Genomic DNA, 8,162 nt, shown 5'->3' on the forward strand with positions numbered 1-8,162 from the left:
CTTTCGACTGGGCACTTTACAACCTTCTGGACTCAACACTCATTTCAACAATTTCAGATCATGACCTCTGCCTCCATTTTGATTCCTTTTTTCTGCTGGTTTTGTTTTTGTTTCCTCTCTTGTTTCTCTCTTTTTTCTTTTTGTTTTTGGATGGCAGCTATTCAGGATGCTGCCATTCGCACCTCCTCTAGACACGTCCTTGGTTCCTACACTCCCTTTGGTCTTGCACCATTCACCTTTTGTCATTTAATTTCTCCTGCCCTCCACTTTATCACAGACCTTCCCTTTTGTTCTTTTTCCCACCCTCCCCCTTGCACTTGCTCAAAACCTATTACATTTCAAACTTTTCCCAGTTCTGATGGAAGGTCAAAGACTTGAAACATTCACTCTGTTTCTCTCTCCATAGCTGCTGCCAGACCTGCTGAGTATTTCCAGCATTTTCTGTTTTTATTGTAGATTCACTTGGCTCCAGATCTCATTACAGCCTTGGTGCAAACATGGGCAAAATAACTGAATTCCAGAGGTGAGGTGAGATTGGCTGCCCTTGACATCAACACAGCATTTGAGCAAGTGTGACATCAAGGAGCACTAACAAAACTGGAGACAATGGGAATCAGGGGGAAATGCTTCACTGGCTGGAGTCATACCTAGGACAAAGGAAAATGGCTGTGGAAGTTGGAGGCCAATCATCCCATACCCAGGATATTGCTGCAGGAAATCCTCAGAGTAGTGTCCTAGGCCCAACCATCTTCATTCATGGCCAAATTTTATAAATTTCACAGTCACAGCATTTTAAGAATCGTGAGTTTGATGATTTCATGTATTGAAATTGTAAATTGCACAGTGTCACAACACACCATGAAAATGATCTATTTAAAACAAAGAAAAAGACAAGAGAGGTTTCTGGTTTCAAATGTCTGTCATGCCCAGTAAAGACATGTCATATTCCTACTTTTAAGATACAAACTTTATTCAATGTGGAATCTTTGAAATTGACTTTTCCTTTAAAAACTGGACATGGGCTGCAAAATGGCTGCCGAAGGTCAGCTGACGGCCTGTATATTCAAACTTACTGTCTTGAAAGGACAAAAGGATACATTCCACCCTAACAGATGTCAATTACACTCATCCTGAAACCATCGAGAGACATTCCTGAAATGAATAGGTTCTTCTGAAACAAAGAAGGTGTGAAGTAGCCACATTATAACAGGATTATACCCATCCAGACATCAATGGATGTCCATGGATTCCACATCCTGGTCCATTGTGTGGTCACACCAGGGGAGAAGGCCATGTTTCAACTAAAAAAGACATATCTAATTTGATGGATTTTGACCTTAAAAGATAACCCTCTGAAGACAGAGAGAGAGAGATCACAGTGACATCACAGAAGGCAGTCAAGCCAGGGGTTGTGGAAAGACCAAGCCTGAACAAAAAGAAGTCCTGCTGCAAATTCTACGCTTCAACTTGATGCAGCAGAGAATGGAAAGTGACTGCCACCTCCAATATGAAATCTTAACCACCAGAAATCTACAACACTTCAACAAATCAAGACTACAAACAACTCAAGTTGCATCTTTAAAAAAAACAGTTCTACTTAGAAGGTTCAACAGGTTTACCATAAACTACGAACACCTACCACACCTTGAATTCTTACCCTTTACCTTCTATCTGCCTTCTCTTGAGAGTGCATGTGAGAATGAATGCATGTGTGAGTGGTGTTGCAAATATTTTGGTGAATGAATATTGTTCAATAAATAGTTAATCTTCTGTTTTAAACCTACAGGAAAACTTGTCACTGTTTATTTGGCAAGTAAAGTTCTCAGGGGCTAACTCATCATTTTAAACAAAACATGACTGCGGTCTTGGGAGGTGAACAGTGGGAACCACCCAAACCTCTACCCCATGTCCGTAACATGGCATTTATTGTATACTCAAAAACTATTGTAAAAAGCTGAATATAACCAGTGGTTGAAGGTGAATGTGGAGCAACCTGCAACTGTCTCTTTCTTCATTCCTCTATCTGTGCTGTGAACATCTGTCTGTGTTTAGACACAGCTCTCTCTGTGTCCACAGAGTTTGTTGGAATTGTAAGACAGCTTCATGTTAGCCTTGCAAGGTGTGGGATTCTGTATTCCACACAGTTTAAAAACTGCAGGTCAGGCAAAGTACAAATTGCTTCTTTTGCAATGCTTTTATAAGCAGGAATCTCCAGCCTACAGTTTTTGGTCAAAGCCTTGAGTTTAAATACAACATTAACAGGTGCACTTGTACAGGGGCAAAGATATGCACAGCTTTCAGGAACGCCAGAGAAGCTTGTTGAAACCGCAGCCATTTTGTCCTCACTGCTTGTCTCTGCCCCTTAGCAGTAATATTGTTTGAGTTTCTTTGCCATACAAGAAAACACCTGTTGAGCACACGCATTTAATTCAGTGTCATCCGAGTGTTGGTTTGTTTGATTGTGCTTCAGCCCAGAACAGTACATCACTATATTGTAAGCTTTGTGGATTGTGACGTGTCGATATTCAAACCAAGTGATTAAATCCATCAGTCGTGTAGCATTCTTGGCAACAAACTGAACCTCCTTATTAAATTGAGCATCTTTTAGAAGGGCTACAATGTCTCTTAAAACCTATATTTTTGGTGTCAGTGTGAGCTCTTCTGAGACAAAGTCTGAGTATTGTTTCAGGTGAGCTGCATGATACTGTACTGCTTGAAGCCAAGAATTCAAACACGTAATTATTGGTTCTGGAGGAAGGGCGATGTTTTGTTCCCCAGTTTCGGCCATTTAGGCCACATTTGCGATGTGTTGCCTCTATCGAAGCTTGTGGCTAAAGCAGTGTTTGAAGACTTTTTTAATGTAGCTGACCAGTTTGTCAACTTTCCAAACTCACTTTTCCAGAGCTCACTTTGCCGACTTTACCAAAGTCGCTTTTTCACTGCTCACTGCCAAGAGAAATTATATGTGCATTACATATAATATAGACAGCATTCGGCATTACATCTTGGAGCACCAATTGGAAATAATTTGTCATGTAAGTTGCATTGTCACTTATGAAAGCAGACATTTTATTGAAATCTGCACCGTATTTTGGAATGGTTTTGATTATCACTTGGGAAACTGGTGTAATTAACAGCTTCTACGTCGACACAGTCTGCGGCACTGTTGTGAGCTTTCCTGACTGTACAAACAAAACATGCAGCATATAGTTGTTTTGCTCATCGGTGAACTCATCACAAATAATTGCAAAAGACTCACATGCATTAACCTGAGATTTCATCTTCTTACAATGTGTAGCAAAAACCTTCAGTAGGTAGTCCTGTCGTAGTTTATTTGCACTTGGCAAGCAACCAACATTTTCACATTACGTTGAATGAATACCTGCAGCTTTGAGTGATCAGGTTTTTTCCAATGGTATGTTGGCGCTTGCAAAAGCTCGATTGTAACCAACTGCCAATTTTCTGAGTTTTCTGTCGACGTCTTAGAAAGAGCTGAAGTCATTTTTTTTGCGTACTCGTTTTCCAGCAGTGCAGTGTCAGATGTTCTCTTCCTGTTGCAATGGCTTTTGGACTCCAAGTGGCACTGAATCATTGCCTGCCGTGTGTGATCCGATGAAACACTGCAGCTTGTACAAAACCATCACCATGCAGAATTTGGCTTCCAAATTCTTTCACTCGATATGCTACAGGGCGGCACAGTGGCGCAGTGGTTAGCACCGCAGCCTCACAGCTCCATGGACCCGGGTTCGATTCTGGGTACTGCCTGTGTGGAGTTTGCAAGTTCTCCCTGTGTCTGCGTGGGTTTTCGCCGGGTGCTCCGGTTTCCTCCCACATCCAAAAGACTTGCAGGTGATAGGTAAATTGGCCGTTGTAAATTGCCCCTAGTGTAGGGAGGTGATAGGGAATATGGGATTACTGTAGGGTTAGTATAAATGGGTGGTTGTTGGTCGGCACAGACTTGGTGGGCCGAAGGGCCTGTTTCAGTGCTGTATCTCTAAATAAAAAAAAAATAAAAATAAAAAAGTAATGGAAGTGGCCATTTTTGATTTGCTCATTCTGCCATTCTCACTTATCTGACTGCTTCTCTCAAAACTGCAGAGGAAGCCCTCCCTCATCTACCAGTTAGCGAGTTGAGCCTTGTGTCAATCACTAAAATGTGCAAAGTTCGCAACATGTCCAGCAATCAGCAAGGTGAGCTTGCGTCAATGAATAAAACGCATGAAGTTCGCAAAGTGGCCGATTTCACAGAGGACCAGAGATTTCACAGTCTTTAACGCATTTTTCACAGCTGTGAATTTGGTCAAGCCTTACCAATGAGGTAACAATAGCATAATGGTAATGTTTCTGCACTAGTAATCTGTAGGCCTGGTCTAATGATCTGCAGCCTTGAGTTCAACTCTTGCCATGACAGCTGGCGTGTATTTATTTAATTAATTAATACATTAAAAAGCTAGTCTCAGTAATGATTTATAATCATGAAACTACTGATTATCATAAAAACCCGTCTGGTCTGCTGTTCTTATCCAGTCTGGCCTATATGTGACTCCAGACCCACAGCAATGTGATTTGACTCTTAAATGCCCTCTGAAATGGCCTCGCAAGCCACTCAGTTGAAGCAACTAATACAGAAAAGTCACTATGGCACTTCAGTGAAAAACAGTTTGATGAATTCTATGTATTATTTTGTAATTGCCGCACAGTACATAGAAAGTCTGGGATAAGAATTCCTCAGATCGCTATGTGTACCAACATGCTCTTGTAATTCTAAAAAGACATGACTACGATTTCGCTTAAATACAAGAGAAAAACGTCCCAAAGCACATTTCAGTGCATTATTACACATAGCACCATTGGAATTCTTACACCTCTACGGTTACAAAGGAACTATTTTTTTTTAACTCTAGTGTTCAAAAATACAGTGCTGTAGTCATTCTATGATTTTACAGCAACATGGGATTTGGCCAATTTTGGAATGGGAAGATCTATGCTCGAACAATAGTTTCCCCACAACCTGCTTGGCCAGCCTGAGTCCGAATCAAAAAAGTGAATTAATAACGATCAGAAGATCAAGAAGTCAGGGGCCAAAATACAACGACTTTTCAAAAAATATATAATGCTCTTATTCTGTAAAGACTAATCCAAAATCCAGAGGCAGTGCTGGACAGTAGAGTGTGGGCAGAGAGTGAGATCGGTTCCACACTCTGATTCAACCCATCCCTCTTCGCCTTTGCTTTCGTTTTTTTTTTGGAGGGGGGTCATCGCCTCAATATACAAACAAAACAGCACAAACTACTCCATTTACAGTAGTACATTGTAAGGTCAATAACTTTAAAACAACATACCTCTCAATCCACCACATGATATGAAAGTTTCCAATTCGGAACAAAGTTACCCAACGTACTAGTGACGTCGGCGTCCTGGAAATCTACCAATAAAATGTTAGGTTATTAAAGTGACTTCCTGGGATATAAGCAATGAACCTTTAAAACTTCTTGCATTTCTTTATAGCATTTTGTGAAAAGAAGTCCCCCTTCTTGAGAAAACAAACCCTGCTGAAGTGCACAACACATACCAGAAAGGGTCTGGCCGGGCAGGAACAAACTGAGTGACTTGCTTCACAATCCTGTGTGTCTGGGAATGTGGGTGGAACTTAATAGCTGCTCAAGGATGTGGGTGTGTTGCTGTGAACTTTATGTCTGGCATTCAATCTGCTTCTGAGTAGAATGCTGTTGTGATTCCCCCCCCCCCCCCTCCTGGTTAGTATTACCACGAACCCACTCTAATAGATTAATATCACTGCAATGGACTGAAAGCATTTACAAACACAATCAAGATTTTTTGTCTTTGCGCACTGTATGAATGCATGTCATGAACCCTCGGGAGGCCACACATAAAGTTTAAACGAATGTTCCATTAATGTACTGTCATGTTGCTGATACGAACATACCTACATCCTTTCCAATTCTCCGTGCCCATAAGAGCAGAATTGCCAGGAATTGAGACTGCATGTGGCTCATGGGCTGCACAATGGACACCATTGGTATAGAGAAAGCAGTTCCTATTTTAATAACGGATCCACGCTAGGATACGGAATAATGGATTAGCATACAAAGCTATCAACACTGAAAAATGTTAGGAATGAAGTTTATGCCCGAAAGGAAATATTTGCCATATATTATTTCTGAGTTTAAAAGACTTACAGCGAACATAAAAGGGAATCTAAAAGTCTTCTAACAGTAAAAGGGTGGTAAAAGGAGGAGTGGGACTGACTAGGGACATAAAAGGGGATTTATGCATGGAGGCAGAGGGCATGGCTGAGGTACTAAATGAGTATTTTGAATCTGCCTTTACCAAGGAAGAAGATGCTGCCCAAGTCATGGTGAAAGAGGAGGTAGTTGAGACACTGGATTGGCTAAAAAAAAATTAAGAGGAGGTATTAGATAGGCTGGCTGTACTTAAAGTTGAAAATCACCAGGACTGGATGAGATGTATCCAAGGATACCGAGGGAAGGAAGTATGAAAATTATGGAGGTCCTGGCCATAATCTCCCAAGCCTCCTTAGATACAGGGGTGGTACCAGAGGACTGCATAGTTGCAAATGTCACACTTTTGTTCAAAAAATTGTGTAAGGATAAACCCAGCAACCACAGACCTGCCAGTTTAACCTCGGTGATAGGAAAGCTTTTAGAAACGATGATTTGGTACAAAATTATAGACACTTGGACAAATGTAGATTAATTAAGGAAAGCCACCATAGATTTATGAAGAGCAAATCATGCTTAACTAACCTAATTGAGTTTTTTGGTGAGGTAAGAGTGACTGCCCTAGACATCAAGGCAGCATTTGACCGAGTATGGATTCAAGGAGCCCTAGGAAAACTGAGGTCAATGGGAATCGGGGGAAAACCCTCCGCTGGTTGGAGTCATACCTAGCGCAAAGGAAGATGGTTGTGGTTGTTGGAGGTCAATCATTTGAGCTCCAGGACATCACTGCAGGAGTTCCTCAGGGTAGTGTCCTAGGCCCAACCATCTTTAGCTGCTTCATCAATGACCTTCCTTCAATCATAAGGTCAGAAGTGGGGATGTTCGCTGATGATTGCACAATGTTCAGCACCATTCGTGACTCCTCAGATACTGAAGCAGTCCGTGTAGAAATGCAGCAAGACCTGGACAATATCCAGGCTTGGGCTGATAAGTGGCAAGTAACATTCGCACCACACAAGTGCCAGGCAATGACCATCTCCAACAAGAGAGAATCTAACCATCTCCCCTTGACATTCAACGGCATTACCATCGCTGAATCCCCCACTATCAACATCCTAGGGGCTACCATTGACCAGAAACTGAACTGGAGTAGCCATATAAATACCGTGGCTACAAGAGCAGGTCAGAGGCTAGGAATCCTGAGGTGAGTAACTCACCTCGTGACTCCCCAAAACCTGTCCACCATCTACAAGGCACAAGTCAAGAGTGTGATGGAATACTCTCCACTTGCCTGGATGGGTGTAGCTCCAACAACACTCAAGAAGCTCGACATCATCCAGGACAAAGCAACCCGCTTGATTGGCACCCCATCTACAAACATTCACTCCCTCCACCACCGACGCACTGTGGCAGCAGTGTGTACCATCTACAAGATGCACTGCAGTAATGCACCAAGGCTCCTTAGACAGCACCTTCCAAACCCGCGACCTCAACTAACTAAAAGGACAATGGCAGCAAATGCATCGGAACACCACCACCTGCAAGTTCCCCTCCAAGTCACACACCATCCTGACTTGGAACTATATCGCCGTTCCTTCACTGTCGCTGGGTCAAAATCCTGGAACTCCCTTCCTAACAGCACTGTGGGTATACCTACTCCAAATGGACTGCAGCGGTTCAAGAAGGCAGCTCACCACCACCTTCTCAAGGGCAATTAGGGACAGGCAATAAATGCTGGCCTAGCCAGCAATGCCCACATCCCTGAATGAAAAAAACAGAGAGGCTTAATTAAGGTCATGCAGTTAATGTGGTGTACATGGACTTCCAAAAGGCATTTGATAAAGTGTCATATAACAGGCTTGTCAGCAAAGTTAGAGCTTATGGAATAAACAGGATAGCTGCAGCATGGATAAGAAATTGGCTGAGTGACAGGAAACAGATAGGAGTTGCGAACGGTTG

General features: G+C 42.3%; 1 protein-coding gene across 4 annotated transcripts in view; it reads right to left on the bottom strand.

Annotated features, from left to right (window-relative positions):
* The window catches only part of LOC137379591 (MANSC domain-containing protein 1-like), a 52,176-nt gene extending 46,545 nt beyond the window's left edge, over window positions 1-5,631 (bottom strand). For 3 of the 4 annotated variants that reach the window (XM_068050640.1, XM_068050643.1, XM_068050642.1), the window contains exons 1-2: window positions 5,573-5,631; window positions 5,343-5,425 (exon numbers count right to left, since the gene is read on the bottom strand). The gene's annotated coding sequence lies outside the window, so the exon portion shown is untranslated. Of the gene's footprint in view, window positions 1-5,342 lie in introns of all 4 variants that reach the window. The other variant, XM_068050641.1, reaches the window with a different exon arrangement.
* Between the last annotated feature and the right edge of the window lie 2,531 nt (window positions 5,632-8,162).

This window comes from Heterodontus francisci, chromosome 18 (assembly GCF_036365525.1).
Source record: "Heterodontus francisci isolate sHetFra1 chromosome 18, sHetFra1.hap1, whole genome shotgun sequence".
Classification (NCBI taxonomy): domain Eukaryota; kingdom Metazoa; phylum Chordata; class Chondrichthyes; order Heterodontiformes; family Heterodontidae; genus Heterodontus; species Heterodontus francisci.